Genomic DNA, 25,542 nt, shown 5'->3' on the forward strand with positions numbered 1-25,542 from the left:
GTTAATTCACGTGAAGTACTTTAAAAAGTGCCTGGCACACAGTTAATATTCAATAACTTAGTTATTGTTATTACTATTCTTATTATAGGCATTCAGTATTAGTTGAATGAATGAAAATATTAAAAAAATAAATCTGTAAGATGTGATGCAATCATCCCCTAGATTAGAACATAATGATAGAAGGACTTGTCTTACTCAAAAGAAACAATTTTAAGAGGAGCAATGGAGTCGTGCTAAAGGTAAGAAAATTAACATCTGCATAGAAATCTCCATTCCCTGAAGACAGAAGCACAGTGGAGAGTATTGAATAAGTAATAAGAATAATAGTGACCAGTATGGAGCGCCCATCATGGTATGGATATTAGGGGTGAACAAGACAGGTGAGGTTCCTTTCCTTAACAGCAGTGAAAGAAGACTTCAACTGTACATTTTATTTGGCTAAAAGCCAACCATGTAACAGGTGCTTAAATATCAATAATGACAATTTAATCACTAAGAAGCAAGGACACAGCCAGAAGAAATGACCACTTTGCACCTAGTTCTGACAAAGAGAAGAACTGATTGGTAAAGTGAAAATAATGTGAATTTTGAAAAAAAAGGGACCATGATATCCTGATTTTATTTTTGTCCAAGAAAACTGGACATCATGGATTGTACACTCTGCACTATGTGAATGTCTTCAAAATGTTTAGAGAAAAGATATGCATTATTCATGGCATGAGACGCCTAAAGAGATTATGACTCAAAAGTGTTATGTTCTCAAAAATGCAATTTTGAGTACAATTACAAATAATAAAATGATGAGGAAAGTGCAAAGAAAACTTTTAAAAAGTAGCTGCAGATATTTTAAAAGAAAAATACAATTGGAAAATATCCATATCTATCTTATTTATCATCTAGGTAATACAGTGCCAAGAACATAGCAAATAATCAGAAAGTATTGCCAATTGAATGAATGAATGAATGAATAAGCGAACATGAATATGAGAATGGCTGGCCCAGTAAGACTCATGTTAGGGAGATTAAGGTCCTGAATCAGCTGAGATTCGGGGGGAAACTTAAAATATCACAATAACTTATGGTTTTATTTGAAGCAAGAGAAGTCCATGACTTTGAACTAATGATAAAATGACACAAAGATTATGTTTTTCAACCTCCCAAACTCATACTAAACACTATTGGAAGGAATTGAGGCCCAAAGAGGGTAAAGACTTTATTGGTCAGCACATACCTGTTCTAAATGAATGCATACCTCCTGACAATGATGAATTACAAACCACATGATGAAAATAATTTGCAATTGAGATCTCTGGGTACTAAAAGCAGTATTACAAGACAAGAGATAGATGAAAGAGCCAAAATGGTACATTCAGAAATCTACAGGGAGGTGAATTTGTGATTGGTTCCTAGCAGCATTCTGAGTGGCTGATCAAAAAGCAAATTCAAGCCACATTTTCTCCTTTGATACCATTATTAATATGATAGACCATTATTAATCCAGTAGATCATCTGGGCTTACACAAGAGGGTTCACATGGCTCATAATCTGATCAAAATGTCTTTAAGCAATCTAGAATAATAAGGTTTGGAGGCTAGCTTAACTTGGCAAATTAGCCATTGGTTATGCTAAAGGATAGTTAATGGTTTGTGCCAACCCAAAAGAAATAGCTGAGTTGGATGCCACAGTGCTTTGTTCTTAGATTTGTAATATTCAACATTTTTATCGATCATTAAAAATTTTGAGGTTATAGTCATTGCATTTTTCAATGATAAATAGCTTTGTAGTATTGCAAAAACACTGCTCAACAGAATTAGGCTCTAAAATGTTTTGGTGTCTTGGGATAACAGACTGAATTGAACAAGATTGGGTTTAATAAGAATAAAAGAATGATCCTGAACTAAAGTCCAGAATATTAGTGTCACAAAAACAGGTTATAAAAAGGACTCTGACTCCAGTTTTTGATGTTTGCTGACACATTTCATTCCTCACCTCACCCTCTTCCCCTTTTGCCCTACATCTGGGCAAGCTTTTAAGAAAGCCTGAGTGCTTCTTTCCTTGGCTCTGACAAGAGATTCAAACCATGCAAGCCCCTGCTTATGCATAGGAATTCCCATGGAGCACCAACTTCTAACCAAAACAAGCATCAGGAGCCAATCTGCTTTCCTTGCTTTCTCAAGCCATTTCAGTTCTGCTTGAGAGGACTGCCCTGGTCTCCTAGGAGACTTTGTGTAATAAATCTTTTTATATTCTCTTGGTATGTATGCGTAGTCTCAGCGTTCAAACTAAACTTTGCGGGGGTCCATCTGCCTCTGCAGGGTGGATACAACATGCGGGATTGAGGGGGAGGAAGCGGATGCATTTTAGGAGTAACATGAAACAGACTTCCATGAGTCTAAGAAAGACTGAGAGTGTACAGGTGAGAAAATCAGGAACAAAAAGCACAGTAGAAGTCCACAGTATGGCGGAACTTCTATAAGGACAAATGTGATCTTAGGGGGCTTTAGAACAAGGGGTATGAGCCTAGGAGGCACTCTCTCCAATTCTGTGTGGGTCATCCACCCTGAGGTTACAAGTTTTCAGGGCTGTCTCTTGACGTCTTCTTTAACATCACTCACTCCCTTGGTGATATCATCTAAGCTCTTCAATTTAAATCCCATCTATATGTTGGTAATTCCCCTGGTGTTTATCTCAACCTAGACTAGGATGGCCCTCCCCAGTGTGGGGTAGGCCTCCTCCTATCCATTGGAGGCTTAGGTAGGAAAACAAAAAGGCTGAGTAAGGGAAAATTTGTTCTTTCTGCCCGATTGTCCTTGAAATAGGACATTGGTCTTCTGCCTGAGGACTCAGAATCAGACTGGAGTTCACCATCAGCTCTCCTGGGTCTCCAGCTTGCCAACTACAAACCATGGGACTTCTTAGCCTTCATAACACATGAATCAATTCCTTATATAAATCTCATGATCAACAGAGGATAGATAGATGATAGATAGATAGATAGATAGATAGATAGATAGATAGATAGACAGTTGTAACAGTATGTCCTTATACCCTGTTTGTTCTGTTTTTCTGGAAAAGCCAGACTAATACACTTACCTTCTCAGTGAGGACTCCCCTGGCCATTTTAACCAAGGACTATAACACCATTTCCTCCACCTACATCTTATATGACTGCCCTGCTTTATTTTTCTTTCTCAAATACTTATCACTCTAAGTTACTTTATATTATTTATCTCATATATTTTCTGTCCTCCCCACTTAAATGTAAATTCCATGAGGTTAAGTATTTTAATCCACTGTATTCACTGCTTTATCCTCAGTATCAAGCACAGTGCCCTAATGGGTATTCAGTAAATTTTTCTTGAGTGAATGAATGAATGAATGACCCTTGAAATATTGTGCCTTAAGTGTGATAAATGAAGAAGGATATTGCCACACTTATTTTTTTGTTTTTGTGGGAGTTTTTTTGTGAGTGAAAGAACTTCAAATCATATCCCACAAAGAATAGAAGAAAATGAGTATTTTTAGCCTAAGGAAGAGGAAACAAGAAGGAGTTAGAAGAGGAGAATGGAAATTGGTCTGATATGGTAGATAGCTTCAAATATTTCAGGGCTCTATTAAGAAAAGGGATAATCCTATTCTACTTGTATTTCTAAATGATCAACTGGTATAAATAAATGGAAATTACAGGCAAACAGATTTCAATTCAATTCAGAATTTTTTACATAGCCCAAGTTTCCACTAATATCTTAGGCTTCCATTGAAGGAGCAAGTTTCTCCTTCTCGAAGGTTTAAAATGAATGAAAACTTCATGGAATTTTAATATTATGCCAGACTATACACATTTATTCTGAGAATGAAATCATATGGTTGCCTAGTACTGAACATGGAGGACATATTTACAAATGAAGGAGAGAAAAAAAAACTCAATAGCTTCCAAATATGAATCTGATTTAGTAATTTTTCCAGCTTCATAAACCAGTTGAAAAAGTTTTAATACCTGTAAGTACTCTGTTATATGGAAAAAAAGTTCCCAGGGCACCTGGGTGTCTCAATCATTAAGCGTTTGCCTTCGGCTCGGGTCATGATCTCAGGGTCCTGGGATTGAGCCCCACATCGGGCTCCTTGCTCCACGAGAAGCCTGCTTCTCCCTCTCCCACTCCCCCTGCTTGTGTTCCCTCTCTTGCTGTGTCTCTCTCTGTAGGATAAATAAATTAAAAATCTTAAAAAAAAAAGAAAAAATTCCCAATTTTTCTCTTAAATTTTGATACCATCTTCTGAACCCTTCTTTACTCTCCTTTTTTCTCCCCAACACACACACACACACACACACATTCAAGTTCTAATCATTATAATTATAGGTTACTGACTCTGATATTTCTAGAATTCTCTCAATCTTTCCTCAGATTTAAGTTAAAAATAGAGGCTAAAGGGTGCTACTGGAACATCTCCTTTAGATATATATAAAAAAATTTAAGTAGCCAATTTAGAAAAGAGTAGTATAGTACTCTAACTTCCTTTCAAAAGCTGAAATTCCATGCTACTATCCTTTCTGTCAGTAGAAAAGAACCCCATGTATCTGAAGTGAACTCTGTCTCAAGGAAAGAGACCACAAGTTTCCTTTGCATCTTTCAACAGGGCCAATTAAGGCAACTAATACTCAATAAATATTGACTGTCAAATACATAGGTTCCTAAAGACCTAGCATATAGGAAACAAACTGAGGGTTGCTGGAGGAGAGATGGGTGGGCGGATGGGGTAAATGAGTGATGGGCATTAAAAAGGGCACGTTATGTGATAAGCACTGGGTGCTATATACAACTGACAAATTACTGAGCTCTACATCTGAAACTAATGATGTACTATATGTTGGCTAATTGAATTTAAATTTAAAAAAAAAGAAAAGAAAGAAAAGAAAAGCATTTGTCTCTATCCTATCTTCCTCATTTTTAAAGGTTCCAAAGGACTTTTATAAAAAGACCTGATAATTTAAATAAACCAATATATTAATAATCATGCTATGAATTGATCTCCTAGGATTAGAACTGTCCTACTTCATTTAGATTGCCTTTAATAGAGTTGACTATCTTTTCTAATTTTCTTGATTACAGTTCCATATATAATACATTCATCAGCTATGGTCATCTTTTCCCCTTCAGATCTGGGTAAAACTGGACTAATTCCCATTCTGCATCCTATTGAAAATCTAATGTAAACTTTAAGGAGGAGGTAAAGTGGGGATGTGTTTGGGGTGGGGAGGGTAGGTTCTCATGTTATGACTTACCTCCCAATTTTTACTTCTGCTAGATTAGTGTCTTTCACCTCACTGTCTTTACTGTCAAGTTGTACACAATCTCTGGATATGAGTCATTCAGCCCCCTGTCCTTGATTTCCACCAAAAAAAAAGGGGGAGAAAGGAAACAAACAAAAAAGATCATTCAGAAATCCTTTTGTGTATCACAGACTTCAGAGGTTTTGGAGTAACAGAGGGAGTTTTAATCATAGCAATACACCTCAAAACTGATTATCAGACATCTCTCTTTTTCAAATGTCCCTTTCTACTAAGTAAATCCCAGCTCCCAAAAAGTTCTACAGTTCTTCCCTCTTTGTTTTCCTTCACCCACAAATCCCTTCTTATTTCTTAAACAGAGCAGTATGGCAATGTTATGATTTATTAGAAATCCAGTAAAACAGTCTTAGAGTCTTCTTTGGTACCTCCCTTTTTTATATCCCTATAATCTATTTTAGTCCTTCAAACACCATTCAGAATGAACTCCTTTTCTTTCTTGCTCTCTGGTCTCTAGCTCAATTCCACAAATCTACCACAGCTTCTCTCTCTGTCCCCTTCAATACAGAGCCTGACCAAATGCATGACAATGTATTTGCTCAGATTCAGTCCCTGCTTAAAACCTTGCCAGCAATTTCTCACTGCTCACTTAGAGATTTGAAGATCTCTTATACCTTCAAATCTTAGAGATTTGAAGAGTGCATAGACCCATTCTGTATCTTTCCAAGTTAATTTCCTAACGCATACCTCATAGCTCACCACAGCCTCATCACTGCCTGTACCATTTTGTCTTTGGTCTTGATATATTCACAGTCTCTGGCAGTCCCCTGTATCTCCTTTGTTTATTCAAATCCTATGCATATTTGAAGACCATCCCCCCAATCCCACCCCATCTTATACATTTCAAGCCTAAAATTCTCTCTTCCTTTACCAAATTATTGTTTAGATAGCGATACACAGAAATCCAATTACTTCAAGTATTTTTGTCTGTATGTTTGTTTCCCAAATTTGACTTGAACTGATAATAATAAGGAAGACTCTATTTTATTTGTGTTTATGTCTTCTTATATAGCCAATGCCACGTCTGGACATACAGATGCTATTTTAGTTTACTGAACAGTTTGACATCTAAAAACTTGGGCTGGGTATGGCTACCGTTTACTACCTGTGAGATCTCAAGGCAAATTTCTTAACTTCTCTAGGCTTTTGTTTCTAAATGTGAGTGACAAAGGTCCTCACAAAGAGTAAGTGATTCAATGTATGTAAAACACTTATAGTGTCTTTGGCATTTTAGTCAGGCCATTTTTAAGGATCAAGTAGAAAGAGCATTTGAGGTCATCTATACCAACACCTTCATTTCTCAGGTAAGAATATTAACCCCAGAGTCTTAGAGCCTTCTTCTAGGAGAAGCAGTTGGTGGCTTTCTCAAGATAATTATTGATTTGGGGCTGATCAAGGACTAGGACCCACCTTCTGACTTTCAGCCCATTTCTCTTTCTGCAGCACCCCAATGCCACCAGAATTTATTTGGAAGCTGGAAAACCTTCATGTGATTGACAAAACTTTAAATCAATGTACTTGGGGTATTGTGGAAAATTCGAGAGGATAGTTTTAAGATGCTTTTAGGTCATTCTGATAACAATTTAATTTAAAAAATCAATAAAGAATTAAAAGATGTTATCTGCAATTCTAAACAAGAGGACACGGCTAAATCGTTTCTCTCCCTTAGAAGAAAACAAAATGAATTTTAGCATTTACTCTCTCAATGCTCTTTACCTCCAAACCCTAATCATAAGTTTTGAAAAGTATGTGGGTGTCTTACTGTAGTAAGCATTATGTAACATGTGGAATTGTTGAATGTTGTGCACTTGAAACTAATATAGCATTGTATCTCAATTATACTTAAATAATAAAAACAAATTTATAAGTAAGTATGTGTGTCTATGTGTGTTTACATGGACCATGTTTGAACAAGCCCATACAAGTATGTGGACATAAGCAGATTCATTTGCTCATTGAATGGGAAAGAAATCTATATCATCTGTTGGATTGGTTACTACATTGACATCCTGACCTTTGACAACTCCAGAAATGAAGAGGCTCCACAAAGCAGACTGGGTAAATCCAGACAGAATACTGATTAGAGGAGATCCCTGTAGCTTATCTCTTACCTGCAAGAATATCAGGGACAGTGGGTGACTTCAAGAGACCATCAGAGATTCATTACTCCTGTATTACAATCTGAAAAGGTTAAGCCCCACCACTCAGTGCACAGTGGGTATTTTCAGTCTCCATCCAGCTGTATTGCCCCCGTCATCTTGGACCAGGCCTCTTTCTCCCCACCTACACACCTGCCGCCTCCTCCACACGTATACATGCACATACTTAGAAACCTTAGGGTTTCCACTCTGCTTGTAGAAACTGCCTAATGTTAGCTAAAGCAGAATCCCACTGGGAAATTGACTCACTTCCTGGGAATTCCAAAGGAATAGAAATAAAACCTGTATCTTCTATGCTCAGATGAGCAAGGAAATTTTAGAAACTAGAATTTACCAAATATTTTCCATGTTTCAACTACTCCTCTAGGGCTCTAACATGGACAGTATTGTTTACTTCTGTCATTTATAACTCTATGGTCAGCTCCTATCATAAAACCCACCAGATTCTCAAAAAATATTTACTAAATGATTTCCAAATGAACTTGTCTAAGGTCACACAGTAAGTAGCAAAAGCAGAAATCAAACTAGGATGTAACTGACTTCAAAGACATACTTCTTAGGCACTAAACTATACCACCTCCACTCCTACATTGTACATCCCCTGAGAATCTGTAACCTTCTTGTTATGGGCTGAATGTTTATGTCCTCTTAAAAGTCATATGTTGAAGCCCTAATCCCCCAGGTGACTGTATTTGGAGATGGGGCCTCTAAGGAAGTAATTAAGATTAAATGAGCTCAGAAGAATGGGGGCTCCAATGCAATAGGATTAATGCCCTTAAAGAAGAGACACGAGAGAGCTCTCTCCCCACCTCCCTACATATATAGTCTGAGGAAAGGCCACATGAGAATATAACCAGAAGGCAGTCATCTGACAGCCAGAAACAAATCCTCATCAGAAATCAAATCAGCTGGAAACTTGACCTTGAACTTCTAGCCTATAGAACTGTGAGGAAATACATTTCTGTTGTTTAAGCCATCCAGTCTGTGGCATTTTATTATGGCAACCTGAGGTAGACTAATACATTTCTAATACCTAAAATTCTCCAGCCTTGAACTTTATAGGACTCTGTGTCCTGAGTTATTCTGGTGCACAAGAGGGTATATGCCACAAGGAAAACAAATATATATCATATGAAACTATAGGAAACCATCACCTATTTAATATACAGTCATGTGCAGAACTCCAGTATATTCAAAAAGAAGAAAACAATGTTTTTCTATCAAGCTCTACCCATACCACCCACCCACCCCCAGCTGAAACTTTAAATGAGAAGGAAAGGTGGATAGATTGTGACAAAAAATTCAGTGTTATTGTATATTCAAAACAGTTATTGAAAACATATTGATGGAGAAATGATTCATAATTTGGATAAGAGTAAGCTGAATATCAAAGCAGTAGTATCTTTTTACCTCAAGCATTCTCCTCAATTTCTACTTCTTTACATAGTAGATAACAAGATCTACAAAGAAATATTTATAGCCACACAGCATAGTGCCAAGTTGAAGCAGAGCCCAGAGCCCTCTGACAATGCTGCAGTCTCCCTCTCTGGAACTTTGGAACTTTGGACAGCTCCAGAACTCACCAAGGGCTTGTGGGCAGTACTCTCCCACATGCATGCTCTGATGGCCCGAGTAGGAAAATGAGACGAGGTCAAACTCATCTGAGCACCTTTCCAAATGGCCTCTACTTCAGTAAAAAGATTTGAAGGGTATATATAATAATTTGGCACTCTTGTGGAAAGATTCCCTGTGGTCTGATGGTACAAACCATTGCACAGCCTTTTCCATGGATATTGGGCTCAAAATTATTCAGTACAGTGTCCCCAGTATCTAATTTATCATAGAAACACAGTAAATCATCCTTTCCTGCATCAACACAATTCCAATTAGACATTTGCAGACAAGAAATCTGCACTTGCCTAGAAAATTCTTCTCAACACTGAAGAACATGACAGTCTGAAATTAGGATCCCACTGAAATGTTTCATCAGGCAGACCTAGTTTTGCTATAAAGAAGCTACCTCCCACATGTATCTGAAACTTATTTATTCCTCCCCCAAATTGGTGACTGGCCATAATATAGTCATCACTGTAATGGAGAATGGATCTTGCTCAGAGGTATCCTCCTGAAGCACATACACTCAATAGTCATAAGATTGTAGAATGTTAGCGATAAGGAGTGACAGGCAATCATTCAGCCCAACTGTTTCATTTTAGAAATTCAAGTCCAGAGTGTTCAAATAACTTACCAAAAGTCACACAGGTAAGTCAAGTGAATTATATTTCTTTAATAATTTCCTTTTTTCATACAAACCCCCTCTCTACCTACCTCCTCCCTCTTCTCTGGCCCTAGCCCTTGTTTCACTATGGCTTCAGTTGTAGATGACAAGGGAGGTGACATCACCCAGGCAGCTATCTTCCTGCAAACAGATTCTCACCGGAAAACTGGCACTCGGAGCCTTGGCAGGGAATGTGCTAAAGCAGGAGCAGAGAAGTGGCCACCATCTGGACAGCATGATGCTTGGTGCCAAATGGGCCCCAGCCATAGGGAGGGAAGAAAAGGGAAGGGTGTCACGCGACTGCACACATTTATTTTCACTTCGAGGGGATATGTTAGTAACCATGTTATTGAGTGGAAGCTGTTGTAGGTGGTTCTGATGGCTGACAAATGTGTAGGCAAGCATGAAACAAGGTGAGTGGTAGCCAGGCAATTTGCAAAGGATTTGTGAGCCAGAAATAGTCAGTGGTGTCTGATTACCATGTATGACTGAAAGGACGCATGTTTAAATGGTAAAACTATGTGTATGCTTTCCCCCCCTTACTTTCCTCTCCCTTTTTAGAAAAGTAGTAAGCATAAGGATTTTTCTGACAGTACCTAGAAAAAAACCTTATATTTAGCACAACCCACTGACATCCCTCTCTTGTTGCTAACTTTTAATCATATTAACATTTTCCTATGCTACAGCTCCGTGTTCCACCTATGAAAACTATACTTACGTACAGAATGGTTTCCAATGGTCAGTTAGAAGCATCAAAGTTGGTACAGATGCTTTCCTCTGAGTGATCCTGGTTTTCTATGTACATATTGCTCTTGGCAATAGTTTTCAAATAATGTATACCTTAACTCTTACTGTCCGTGTTTGTTATGTAGATGACTCAAGTGAACTAAGCCCTAAGAGGGTATGGGTGTCTTAAAGTGTCTTCTCCACTTTAAGAATCATGTTGAATTTTCCATAATATATCCACCATCTATCATCTCCATTGTTTGGCATTTTAAAGTTTACAAAACACCTTCACATACATGGTGCCATTTTAATTTTGACAGTAATAATCTGTTGTTGGCAGTTCTTCCTACTTGATAAAAATACTAAAAGCCTTGCCAAATAGAACTCAGCCCCTGAGGAGCATTGTGGCATGTGGAGGAAGCCTCACTTTGGATCAGATGGACTTGGATTTGACACTCAAAACTTCAGGGCAAACACAGTGAATATCTCCAAGCTTCAGTGGTAGCAATCCCTGCTTCTAAGACTCATATGCATCCCAATAATAATGGGAAGATCCTTGGCACGGTGTGGGGGCACCTGTCTATGTCTTTTTCCCTGCTCAACCAACTCCAGGCCTCATGCATTTCTATTACACATGATGCCTTCCCCCTCCTTTTTTTGTCCTTTTTATAACCAGTGAGACACATTCTGAAATACCTGTATGAGATGAAGAAAATAAAACCTTTGGCCATGGAATGCATCCATGAGAAATAATTGATACAAGGGGAAAATATTATGCTCCAAAATGGAGCTAACCAGCCCAATCAACACTATTATTAATTATTAACTTAACATGGTCACTTTCCTTTTATTTTTTTAAAGGGCTTTAAGACCTACATCATAAGTAACCAGAAGTTAATATTTCTTTTTTTCTGTTTTGCAGTGATTTAAATTTATATTTAGTAAAAAGTTGGCTACTCATAACCAAAATGCTGAAATCTGATAAGCTTCTTCTGAAATGATTTTATTTTATTTGTTGCTATAGTAATATAAAATCTAATGACCAAGACCCCCCCCCTCCAAAAAATGCATCTGCTCCAGCTGATCCATTCAAATTCTGTTCAAGCTGAGGTAATAGCCTCAAGGCAAAATCCTCAGTACTTGGAATATCCTTTCAGTCATCAGGATTCAATCTCTGTGAAATAAAATGGTTCCTTTAAGAGTTAATTCTACAGTCAAGGAGAAGTCACTGCATCCCTGCTAATAGGAATTCATTTGTTACATTGTGTCTTTCTTTGAATATTACCAAGGCTGGGTGACCACATAATTTCATTACTCTTCAGCAGAGCGTCTAAGTAGGACTCAAATATTGGAGGCAGAAGGATTTCCTCCTCCTTAGGTGGGGAATGCTTCTGTCTGCTCTTCCTGTTTGTTTCCACATGGAGGGTGCTAGGCTGTCTCTCCTAGCCTCTCTTTTCCCCTTCATGCCATCTTTTGGCATCTAACTCAAGCCTATTAGTCTTGAAGGGAAAATTTGGGAAGCAGAATCCTGTCTACTTCTCCAAATTTCTGTTCAAGAAATGACTGTCCCACTAGCCTGTAATCTGGCAACCCAAGACACCTGCGACAGAGGAAACTTCCATAAATCCAAAAAGCATATGACCCAACTAGACGGTATAACCAAAAGCTGGCATTTAACCTTGTAACTGTAGCTTTTTAACCAAAAGCTACAGTGATCTTCTATAGCTATAATGGAGTTAGTATCTACCTTTTGAAAGGACAATAGTATTCACTATTTTGTATATTTTCTTATATATTTATTTTACTAAATAAAGTCTACTACTCCAACTCCAAAATATAAAATCCTGACAGGGGGGCACCTGGGTGGCTCAGATGGTTAAGCGTCTGCCTTCGGCTCAGGTCATGATCCCAGGGTCCTGGGATCGAGCCCCACATCGGGCTCCTGGCTCAGCGAGGAGCCTGCTTCTTCCTCTCCCTCTGCCTCTCTCCCTGCTCATGCTTTCTCTCTCTCTCTCTCTCTGTATCTGTGTGTCTCAAATGAATAAATAAAATCTTTAAAAAAATAAAATAAAATGCTGACAGGAAAGAAGCCACTAATTAAACTATATTTCATTTTTAAAGCATATTCACAATCTAATCTAGCTGCCCATTTTTATATATATAATTTATATTATTTTATATAAATTTGTATAATTTATGTTATACAGAATTAGATTTGATGTGATAGAGAGAGAGGGAGAGATGAAAATTTTATCTATCAGATTTGAATTTCCAAAAATCATGAGATGGGATATCTTTTTTCTAATTCTAACTACCCAGGCGATATTAAGTATAGGATAAGGGAATTTAAAAATCAACTATAAATAATATGTCTCATCAGTCATACTTATAAATTTTTGAATATATACCTATTAGGATAAACTTCCAAACAAATATTTATAAATCAAAGAAATTGAGTCACTTTAGAAAATATTTCACCCTTTTCATGCCCCAATTATCCAGGCACATGGGTATTGTGAAGTACTTTACTTTAAGCCCAGCATATTAGGCAATGAAAGAATAGGCCAGAAATGTTTTCGTGTGTTCAGGTATTAGCTATTGTTCACAGGTAGCAGGTGGATATTTCCCTCCCTGGCCCTGAAAAGTCATCTTAAATCCAGCTCATCAGGCAGGCCATAGAGGACCTGCCTCAGCCTCAGAGGCCACTGGGCCCTGTCCAGCCTGCTCTTCTCTAGATAAGTAAACTGTGTGCTCATTTAACTCTTCCTCGCTGTCTCACTCATCCTACCCTTTCAGTATATTTTAGGCAAAGTACAAAAGTTCAATTTCTCTTCAGAATTACAATTCAGAGCTCCATTTAGTTCGACAGCTTTTCCCTCCACTTATGATAAAAATGAGCAGCTTCACATTAGCCAAAAACAAGGAAAAAACAATGTCTCTCCCTTACTTTGGGAATATATAGTTATGAGGTGTATCTCAAGAATAAAGACACAATAAAGAGCTGATGAACATATATCTAAACACATTGCAAAAATTGATTAAGGAAAGTGCCATTATTTCAGACCTTATTTCATCAGAAATCTTGAAGGGTTTATATCCTAACATAAATTTACCTTTATGCAATCTGTTCACATATACACTTTAAAGTATATTGACAGGTTCAACCGGAATGTTAACATCAAAGCATTTGAGGAAAGCAGGTGTTTTAAGTTTCATTAAGAGACTATAAACTTTTATCTACTTTTATTCGGTGCATGTTTTAAGTTATTATAGTGCAGGTGTTATGTGATGCCTACTCTATGGTCTTCCTAAATATATTTGCATAGTTAGTTTATATGTTCCATGCATCTTATTTCAGAATACAAAAGCAATCATTACAAAATATTTGCTATAAAATGGGGCATGAGGATTGATCAAGTTGAGAACCATGACTGTGTTGGGCTGGACCTCGTGACTCATCTCCCGGCAGTCTTCCCCTGCGCACCCCAAACTTCTGGCCTCCTTGCTGCTTCTCAGACACACCATGCCAGCTTCTGTCGCAGGACATTTGCACTTACTATTCCATTGCCTGAAATACTTTCCCCAAGTTATTTATTTGGGCTCACCCCCTTTATTTGGGTCTCTGCTCAAAGATTACCTTATCAGAAAGGCTATACATGGTCATCCTTTTAAAACAATTCTCTGCACTGACTCATACAGCATTGATTATCCTCACACTCACTCTCCCTATTATGGGCTGAATGTTTGAGTCTTCTTAAATTTATATGTTGAAGCCCTAATGTCCAGGTGGCTATTTTTGGAGATGGGGTCTCTAAAGAAGTAAGTGTGGTTTTTAAATGAGGTCATAGAGTAGGGCCTTAATCTGATAAGTGTCCTTATATGTAGAAATGTCAGAGAGCTCCCTTTCTCTCTCTCTGCATTCACAGAAGACTACATGAGCACACAGCAAGACGGTAGCCACCTACAAGCTAAAAGAAGAGGTCTCAGAATGAAATCTACCCTGCCTGCTCCTAGATCTTGGCCTTCTGAGACTTCAGAACTGTGAGCAATAAATTTTTGTTGCTTAAGCCACCCAATCTGTGGCATTTTGTTATGACAGACTGAGCAGACTAATACACTACCCTATTGTCATAATTGCAAGGAGGAAAAATATGTCTTAAAATATACTGATAAAATATGCCTTCATTATACTTATCATGACCTATCATTACATTTCTCTCTTGGTGTGCCTCTCATCTAGAAAGGAGGGAACATGAGAAAAGGTCTTTGTCTTGTTCATTGTTAAACTCATGGTAGTGTAGATATTTAGCAATGAATGTTAAATAAATGACTTTTAAAGTAATATTAAGTCTATTTTCTGTTATTTGATTATCCCTTTCTCTTTATCTGAAATGGCAAGATTTTTCCAAAACAAAAACCAAGGGAAAAATCCATGTTATGTGTTCTCTGGTTTGTAGTTATGAGACACAGCAAGAATATGAAATGCACTTCTCTAGTGTCCAAAATAGAGCATACCACCACCACCTGTGATATTGAAGTGAGGAAGAAACAAGGGGAGAAAAGAGCAAAAGGAAAGTATGAACATTTCATGAGCAAACAGGGAAGCCATTCCAATTTAAAATTATTTTTGATAATGTATAATATGCAAGATAGCATGGAAATAAGACAAAAATACACCATTTCTTGCTATTTTGGAGGGAAGAGCAGTTACATTTTCTCTTATAGTTGTCAAATGTGTTCTTCCTGTATTACATGGATCCATAACAGCCAGCTAGAAACTGTGGGCTGACAATTCTATTGATAGACTTGAGCAACACACTGCATGCAGTCTGTCAAGTTTCACATTTACATCTCAAGCTCTAATCTGTTTTTCTTTCCTTCGTGAAATCAATTCTGTAGCAATTAAATAACCAGCCTACAAGGCATTTTAATAACCCAAGCATTTATCTATATATAGCCCAGAGAAGGAAAGGTAATTAGAACTGACCTACTAGAGCTGGTGCATGGAGACAAGTTAGACAAATCAGTGCTTCATCATTACTTTAAGGAGGTACCACTAAATCTGCTTCATTCTTGATTCAATTCTTCTCAGTGACATGCTGTTGAGTCCTTTTATCTGATTCCTAACAGACTCTAAAATGGTTGCCATTATCTGGGATTTTGTTTCATTTTCTGTGAATTTAAGGCATCACTGAAATAGACTCTGTTTTTAGCTGTGAGATGATATCGTCACATGCACACAGCATTGGATGAAGTAGGCTTTTAAAGATATGAAAAGGCTCAAAGAAAATGACTTTCCAGATTCTCATCCATTTGAGTGTTTTGAGCTGAGCCCCACAGGTTGAAAATTTCTTGTCTAAGTGATTTAAGAAAAAAATAACAAGGAATTGTCACAAGATTCAAGGAAATTTTATTGTCTTTCTCTTTGAAAATTTAACTTACTACCTCAGATCTATAGCTTGTGTATGGGACAGTTATGGCAGGATCTAAAAAGCACAGAATTTGGCTGTAAAATATCCAACTCTAACTCGTGGCTCTGCCTCTAACTAGCTATCTGAAGTCATTAAAATCCTGGAGCCTGGATTTTCTCATTGTATAATGGTAGTAAAAATACCATTTTTTAATTATAAGATGCACATTTTCTCCATTTTAGCAAATGAAGTTGAGATGCATCTTACAATGTATGGTTGCTTTCGATAATCCATGTTACTGTTTGCAACCAATCTACTGCGTAGGACTGCCCTGGGCCCCAGAACTGTGAAGGTGAGTACTTACTTGGTCATGACCCTGTCACCACCTTCCCAACCCATCTCTCTGGCTGGTTTCACACAGTCCCTTTGTTCCAACTCCCTAAACCCAAGTTTGGAGGCCTCTGGACTGAGAACTCAGGGATTTAATATGGGGCAAGCATGGCGCAGGGCAAGGTAGATTTCCTTCATCTATTACCTAGTTCTATTACCTCTTTGCTATGTTAACACACCTACTACAGACACTTCAAGTATTAAGTCACATAGAGAATGCTTAGCAAACTCATCTGGGGTGAAGGGAAAGAAAACACATTTACAATAAGCATAATAAAATTATTTCTAGGTAATTAAAACACATTTTGTCATGGTAAAATAGAATTATTTTTTGCTTTCATAGTGGTACATTTTTAAAAAGTACATTTGTAATCTATGGCATGATAGATTCAATGGAACAGAATACCTGCAGCAGGGTTAGATGAGATAATGTAGTAAAAGTGCTTTGTAAATGACAGAAGTCAATCCAAATGAAAAATATGATAATAAGACACAGTCAGGAATCAGCTGAAAGATAACAAAAAACACTCTAGGCATTTTAAGCATAAAGGAAATTATCAAGACTTCTACAGAATCAGTGGGAGAACTGAAGAGCAGGCTCTAGACATTTCTTCTGGGAAGGACTCTCAGAATACCAAAGTAGCACTAGGCTATAAGGACCTTTGCTACCTCTGCCACAGTCAGAAAGGTGGGTAATCAGGAAATTATCTCTGCAAGTGTTAACTCCAAAAATATGCTATCTTAACTATACTCCAGAGATTAGGGAATTACCACCAGGATTGTTCACTCCAGAGCCTGCCACATACCAGATAAATAAATGTCTCATATTCCATGGCCTTCTTCTCCACTAACACAAAAGTAATGACAGGTCACGGGGTCCTATGCTAACACAGTCACAGAAACACCCACTGCTTCCATAACCATGCTTGACAGCAAAAAACAGAAGAAGCACCTGAAAGACAATCTCAGATTTATTTCTCCCTTTGCATTTCAGAGGGGTGCACCTAACTAGCCAACCCTAAATCACACTTAGACCCTTAGCTACAAAGAAGTCTTAAATGTAGTTTCCAGTTTTACAGCATCAGAATATGAGGAGGCACACTAGGATGAGGGGGAAATACATGTAAAGAGACAATTTAGAGGATTTAGGGAGTAGCAGGAGACCACATCTCCCTTCCACCCTTAAAATGAGAAAACCTACACAATAATAGTTTCCTTTAAAAATCCAACCGGGAGCTGGGATGTAAAATCTATCCCATTGCCTGTGTTTGTGTGACCTACAAGCTAAGAATGTTTTTCATATTTTAAAGGATGAAGCAACACAATAAGAAGAATGTGTGATAGGGGCGCCCGGGTGGCTCAGTCAGCTGGGCGTCTGACTTCAGGTCAGGTCATGATCCTGGAGTCCTGGGATCAAGCCCCATGTCTGGCTCCCTGCTCAGCGGGGAGTCTGCATCTCCCTCTGCCTCTGCTCCTCCCCCGCTCTTGTGCACATTCTCTCTCTCAAATAAATGAGTAAAATTAAAAAAATATATATGTGATAGACCATATGTTGCCACAAAGCCACACACAAGAAATTTTGCTGATCCCTAATCTGGAGGTTGGCATCTGAGACTTCCTTGATTTGTGTCCCAACGAATTTCTGACCTCATCTGTAGAACACAATGTCCAGCCATAGCAAACTACTTAAAATTACCCAAAAACATGTTTTGCTTTTAACATACCCACAGCTTTCAACATGCTATTTCTTTTGCCCACCATGACATGATCAGATGCTTATTTCAGAAAATTAACTCTTGTGACTGTTCCAGGGATGGGTTTTGATAGGTTGTAGGGATAAAGGTGGGATCAGGACAGGATTCAGGAAGAAGGTCAGTGGTTCAGGGAATGATAACAAAGGTCTGAAAAAAAGCACACATGATGGTGTAGTGGAGAAAAATAAGAAGGTTTTGTCTTAGTTTGGGATACTGTAACAGATATCATAGACTAGGTGGCTTAAACAACAAATATTTATTCTCACAGTTCTAGAGAATGAAAGTCTAAGATCAGGGTGCCAGCATGGCTAGATTCTTGGTGCGAGCCCTCCTCTTAGTTCACAGACAGCTGCCTTCTCACTCTTACCTCAACATGATGGAAAGAGAAAGCTCTGGTCCCTACATCATCTTATAAGGGCACAAATCCCATCCTGGGGGTTTCACCCTCATGACCTCATCTAAACCTAATTACCCCCAATATCATTACATAAGGGATTAGAGCTTTAATATACTAATTTGGGGGACATAACACCCAGTCTATAGCAGATATGGAGCATATTTATTAGTTATGGGGACCAAGGAGTGTAGGAAGCCAACAAAGCTTGGGAATGTTGTAAGAGTATGAATGGTACTATTGGCATTCACAGTAAAGCAGTTCTGGGAGGAAGATAATGGGTTCAACTTCCTAGCTGTTGCATTTGTAGTTTCTCTGTGATGCATCTATGTGTAAGTATCTTGTAAGCAGTGAGACATAATATTCTGAAATTGAGTGAAAGGTCTACATTGAAGATAGAGTTTTGAATGACTGATCTAGCACTATAAGTGTAGATAAGATCATTGTGGTCAAGACTGGAACCCAAGGAACACTAACCTACATGGGGCAAAAGAAGTAAAGCTGCCAATGAAGGAGACTGAGAAGTAATCAGAATAAGAAATAACTAGGACAAAATGGTGGCAACAGAAATTACATAAAAAAGAGTATGTTTCATGGTCCCAAGTGCTGTAGAAAAATCCAGACCAAGAAAGATTGAGAATTATTACTGAATTGGCCATTAGACAGTATCAACAGGGTATCACCATTCTCCTCCTGGGGTCTGGAATTAAGTATAGGCTCATCAGAGAACTACACTATAATTGTTAAGAGCTATAGATTCAGACAGTTGTGGCTTTAAATTCTGGATCAGCTCCTTATTTTCTGTGTGACCTAATTGACTTAATTTTCTAGATGGCAGTTTCCCCATCTTTAAAATGGAAACTACGCTAATTACATATGACTATTTTGAGATGTTCATAAAATAATAGATGTTAAAGTGCTTAAAATTCATCAAATAGTTAATAATCCATATAAATTATTATTTATCAAATACTATCAAAATTGTGGGTTTATAAGAAGACAGGTAGGCTGATAGTTACAGGAGGGCCCAAGATCAAAAGAAAAATGTAGTTTTCAATTTTGAAAAGTAGGAATACTTATAGACTACAGACTTGATGTTGTAGAAATAGAGCTTATACTGATCAAGTATACTCCTAAAGGATATAGAAAAGGATAAAGTCAAAAGCACAGCTGACAAATCAGAATCCATTTTTAAAAAAATCAGTTCATAGGTGTGTATGTATGAGAGAAATGTGGAGTGGGAGTAGAGTTGAAAGAGGAAAGAGATAATGGAAGATGAGGGAGTTCCCCTCTGGTTAATAAAATTACTGAGAAAGCCAGTTTAAAGCTTCCCAAGAGACCCATCTATATGAGGTGTTAAAATATCACTGGACAAAAATTATTTTTACCTGAACTTCTCTCAAAGAGAGACTGCAGTATTATATGTGAAGGAGGCAAATCTGATTGTTTCTTGAAGTGGGGGAAAGTAAGACATCCTTCTCTTAGCCGGCAAGGCTCGTCTCAAGTATTAACAGAAGGTGGTTAAACTACTTTCCAAGAAGGGAGGCTCTGATGACCTGATGTGCAAGTCTGGGGCCAGAGTGGAAATCCATGGAATAATGAAGAAAAGCTGAGCTGGCACCTGCCCTTTCTTGCTCTTTAACCACTATCTGAACAGCACTGGTTTGAAAGGCTCTAAGGCACCAGCCTGTGTGGGGTGCTCAAATCTTGGCATCCATTAGGAATGGAAATTTTCTGGAGAAGATCCAAGTGATGGGAAGTGGGTTAGGGTCATTGAAGAGTCGTGGGAGTGATGAGAGATTCTGTGAGAAATGTGAAACAGCTAGGGAAGATAGAAACGGTACAGGGGCTGATCCAACAAGAGAAAAGGGAAAGATCAAGTGACCAGAACTCTCTGTACTTTCTTACCTTCTCTTTAAGGTCTTCCATTTTGCCAATTCTTTCTGCTGATTTTCTTTGAAACTGTCTTCCTTCCCTCTTTCTTCCCCTTCTTTGCCACTCCACCTCATCTTTGGCCTTTCTCTTAGCTCAGTATTCACCTGGGTGCACTGCTTCGCTGAGCTCTGCAGGTGAACACTGGCTTATTTGATCTTATTGGCAGGATATCATGCTTTCCTTTGTGCTGGGGGGAAAGGAATGATAAATTCCAATTCCAGTGACCAAAAAATGGAGTCTAACATATTTAAATGTGTCTTCCTTTTCATACATATGTAGTTTGGCTCTCATATTTTGCTCAGTCCCCTCTCATAGACTTGCCCATATCAAAGCCCTTTCAGCCCATCCAGTACAAGAAGAAATCAAGCAGTTTGTGTTAAATATGTATATTCAAGCCAGAGAATTAACTTCAAAATAAGACATTTCCTAGGAATAATGACTGTTATAGTTAATGACCTGTAGCATTCCGTCTGTCAACTCCTCCCCACTGGTTAGTACTCCCTTAGGAAATGCCCAGTGTCTCAATCATTATTGACTAATTACTCCAGGTTTCCTGGATGCTTCTGTGTTTCTATGACATCACACCTCCAACAGCTGTGTTTCGTTATCCACTAACCAAATCCTGTTGTCTAATTTCAGATCCTTCCAGACTAATACTGATTGATGCTTTACTTTCACATAATTACCAAAAAAAATTTTTTAAAGAAACAAGAATATACCATAAAGTGCAACTTCCCACACAACGCAGGCTTTCTTTCTGAGATAGCTATCTATGAGTCCTGGAATACTAAGCAAGTTAACTAACCTCTTTTGAGCTTCATCTCATCATCTCTAAAATAAGGATAATAAGGGGTGCCTGGATGGCTCAGTTGGTTAAACGTCTGACTCTTGGTTTCAGCTCAGGCCATGATTTCATAGATTGTGAGAATGAACCCTGCATCAGGCTTCACACTCAGCTGGGAGTCTGCTGGAAGATTCTCTCCCTCTTGCACACTCCCCCGACTTGCACGCACACACTCTTTCTCTCTCTCTAAAATAAATAACTCTTTAAAAAAATAAAATGAGGATAATAATAGCATCTGTTATCACAGGGATCTTGTAAGAATAAAAGACAATGCCGAGAAGGCCTATAGAACAGTGTATGATAGACAATAAGTATTAAGTAAGTGGTAATTTACTAATAAATAAACTGGTATTTACTATTTTATTTTCTACAAATGCAGAAGGCACATAGAATGGGTATAGAAAATTTTGCACTGTTTACACGCTCACTTCAATGCCAATATTTTGGGCCTTTCTCCCAAAACAAATCCAAAAAAAAGATTTACACAATGCTCATGGCTCTTAGTTCTGAGGAGGAATATAAGGAAGGAAGGGGGGAAAATCAGGACAGATATCTTTTCTCACACAATCAGTTTTTGAGTGTAAAATTGCTTAGCCAGCTGTGCATTTTATGGCCTCCATTGCAATAATGATCTAGAAATGATGACAAATTCCATTTGAGTATGGCCTTAAAAAACTTGCTTCTATGTATTATCCCATATTATTTTCCAAAAAGCACTGAGAAATAAATAGGTAAGATATTATTGCCCTGTGATGGGTATGAAAGAGGGCACGTACTGCATGGAGCACTGGGTGTTGTACGCAAACAATGAATCATGGAACACTACATCAAAAACTAATGATGTAATGTATGGTGATTAACATAACATAATAAAAAAAAAGAAAGAAAAAAAAAAGATATTATTGCCCTGTTTAACAGAAAAAGGAATGAGAAGTTAAGACTTGATCTACCTAAGCGCAGAGTGCATGATTAACACCCGCTCAGTGCTGTCATATGACCTCACACTCATTTCAATTCCATGGTGGTCCACAAGCCACCCAGAGCTTCCCAAACAATCATGCCAGTGGGAACTGAGCCCCCAGCCCCATGTGCATGCTAAAAATGCATTGAAAGTGAAGGAGAAAGAAAACAGAGTGAGGATGTACAAAATTGTACACTTTGACCAAATTATTGCCTTTTTCTTCTTTATCAGTAGCTCTCAAATGTGGCCACTGAAAGTGGTGAATGACCTGAATGAAAAAATCATGAGGTGAAGGTTCTGATATGTTTTCAGACACAGATTTGTACACTCAGACTAAAGAATTAAAATTGTCTGGTGATGAGTTGGAGGCCACAAGCCCAGTGGGAAGAGTGGTAGCATGGAAGCCAGCTGGCTAGGATGCTCAGTGCCAGTTCAACACAGCTTTCTAAGAGACAGGTGCCACTGAAGTGGCTGTGGCTCCATGGTAATGTACCCTTGGGAACAACAGTGCCCTTCAGAGTAGAAGAGCTGTCATCTCTATGACCCTCCCTGTGTCCCTCTCCTATCCGTCTCTCATACCAACAACTTGGCCTCCCTGAAATTTGGTAGAAGAAATAATAGCCTAGGAACTGAAAAGACTCAAACATGCCTCATCTCATGTGATCTGTTATGTGAATCATTATAAGTCAATGGCCTGAGCATTTTTTTTTAATTTACAAAATCCTATTATACCCTTTAATAGGGTTCTTTTGTGAATAAAAATGATTCAGTGCTTTTAAGTACAAGATCCTTGCTGCTTATAAATGCCAGTTGGAATCTTACAAGTGTACTAAGTTATAAATGTGAAAGTAATAGACTTTTGATGGAACTGCAGAACTGTATATATTCTTTTAAATCATAGGAACAAAAATATACAGCTCCCAATTGTTATAAATAAAATCACAATAATTTACCCCTAGGCTATCATTTCAACATTTTTAAGCCAATGCATTAAAGGAAAGCATATTATGAAATTTTTATGTGTTAATAACTTAAATTAGTGGCACTATTCATTTCACTGAAATGTCTGAATATAGCCTTTCACTTAGAATTTACTCCATGTCTAAGTATCAGGTAGGGTCACAAAAGAATTACTTAACAGTAAGAGCCTTGGTTCCCATTTTAATTTCTGTATGAAACTCCTATTGACTTGAAAGAAAGTACAATTGAAATGGGCAAATGCAGTTGGATCCCAATAATGGCAGGAGAATTGTTCAGTGTGAAATTTCAAGCCATAAAAAGCATATAATTTACTACTGTAAATATTTGGAAAATTAGGATCTGACTTATTTGCTTTAGAAAAGAAAAAGAACTTGGGAAGAGATGTGCTGTCAGGAAGATTTTTGTATTGCTTATCAAAATGATTTCATAGTTAGCCTTGCCATGCTAAACATGCCCTTCACTGAGAAATACCAGCCCAGGAACAAACTCATTTCCGATAAAGCTGATGCAGCTGTTTGATGCACAGAGGCACTCATAAGGATTCCAGAAGCAGGAGTAGTGTTTATTCAGTGTGCTGGCGAAAACAATCTTTCATTTAGATGCTCAGATCATATAATGAGATTTACCGAAAAGCAATGGTGGCACCAGAAGTTGTCATGATAAAAACAAAGGGATGGAGACTTCATTTTCCATCGGGCAAGCCATTATCTCCTTACAATGGGCTCATAAAAACAGACTAGTTATGCACAGGAGCAGGAGAATTTTGATGGGTCAGTCTTGTGGCCCATAGAGCTCACTCTTTTCATATCGATACGCTAATAACATACTAGTGGATGATGTAAGAAGACAGTTTGTTTCTCTATCATTAAGAGGTAATGATTTTGTGTTCACCACTCCAACAGTGGTTATTCAAATAAGAAAGGCGGTTTGTGTGTGTGTGTATGTGTGTGTGTTAGGGGGAGGCATTTCATCAAAGCATAGGCACAGGAATGGTATCAGAGGAATATGTGGTCTAGTCCACACAATAGTCATGAAAAATAAGCCATGGTTGTTCTGGATTTGGGCCCTATCCAATGTGAATCATTATAAGTCAATGGCCTGAGCATTGTTTCTCTATCATTAAGAGGTAATGATTTTGTGTTCACCACTCCAACAGTGGTTATTCAAATAAGAAAGGACGGAAAAGAAAGAGAGATCAAGGGCCTGAGATCAAGACCTGATCTGAGATCGAGAGCCAGATGCTTAACCAACTGAGCCACCCAGGTGCCCCTGAAATTTAGTATCTTTAACTGATTTTTTTTTAAATCAGTGGGCTCCATTTCCCTAGATAATGCTATGCATCGAGCAGAATTTATTTTCAGGGCTTGGATGAAGCGACAAGCATCTCTCCAAAGTAGTGAATCTTTTCTCTTTGAGGCAGTGTGACACAAACTGAAAGGAGACCGTAAGAGTTTCCTTTCTTGGCCCGTGGGCAGAATCACGAGGAGCAGATGCCAACTTGTGGGCCACCCTTTGTGAGCCTAGCCCCACTTATTCCTAATCCAGGCCAGGGGGCCTTTGAAACAAAGAGTTAGAAGCTTTCTAAATGGGAGACAGTGTCCTGGCTGGAAGAAAGCACACTGACAAAGTCAAAGGGCTTAAGCTGCATCGTATCTGCTCGCAGAAGGACTTATCACTTATTAGAGATGCCAATTAACTCCCTACCCAGCAATGTAAGAAGTGAACCAGAACGGCAAAAACGTATAAAGGACGCAAAGCACATTGGAGGACATTCTAAGACATTAACCTTTACAAAAAGAAAAAAAGAAAGAAAGGGAAGAAAAGCTTCCTTCACTGTAAAGGCCACTGTGAAGGAAAATGACTATAGAAATTTACTCTGGAAAATCGGTCACTTTGAAAAAGAGTCCTTTGTCAAATCAGTCTAAATACCACGTCTCTGGAGACAATTTTTACTTCATCTTTACCATGACTGAGACCACGACTTTGATTCTGGCTGTGAAAATTTTGCTTAAAAACTAATGCAGAGGGGGCGCCTGGGTGGCTCAGTCGGTTGAGCATCTCCCTTCGGCTCAGGTCATGATCCCAGGATCCTGGGATCGAGCCCTGCATCGGGCTCCCTGCTCTGTGGGAAGCCTGCTTCTCCCCCTCCCGCTCCCCCTGCTTGTGTTCCCTCTCTCGCTGTGTCTCTCTCTGTCAAATAAATAAATAAAATCTTTAAAAAAAAAAAACTAATGCAGAGGATGTGAAGGGGCAAAACAGTATAGGATTTATACTAAGGCTTAAAGCCTTGAACAAAAGCTCTGGGCCCATGCAGGGGGAGAAAGTCCTAATGGACCAGGTATATGAGGAATCCTTCAAAGTTGTA

This window comes from Mirounga angustirostris, unplaced genomic scaffold, assembly GCF_029215605.1.
Source record: "Mirounga angustirostris isolate CCGP_5_RB_7025 unplaced genomic scaffold, mMirAng1.0.hap1 SCAF_8, whole genome shotgun sequence".
In the NCBI taxonomy this organism is placed as follows: Eukaryota; Metazoa; Chordata; class Mammalia; order Carnivora; family Phocidae; genus Mirounga; species Mirounga angustirostris.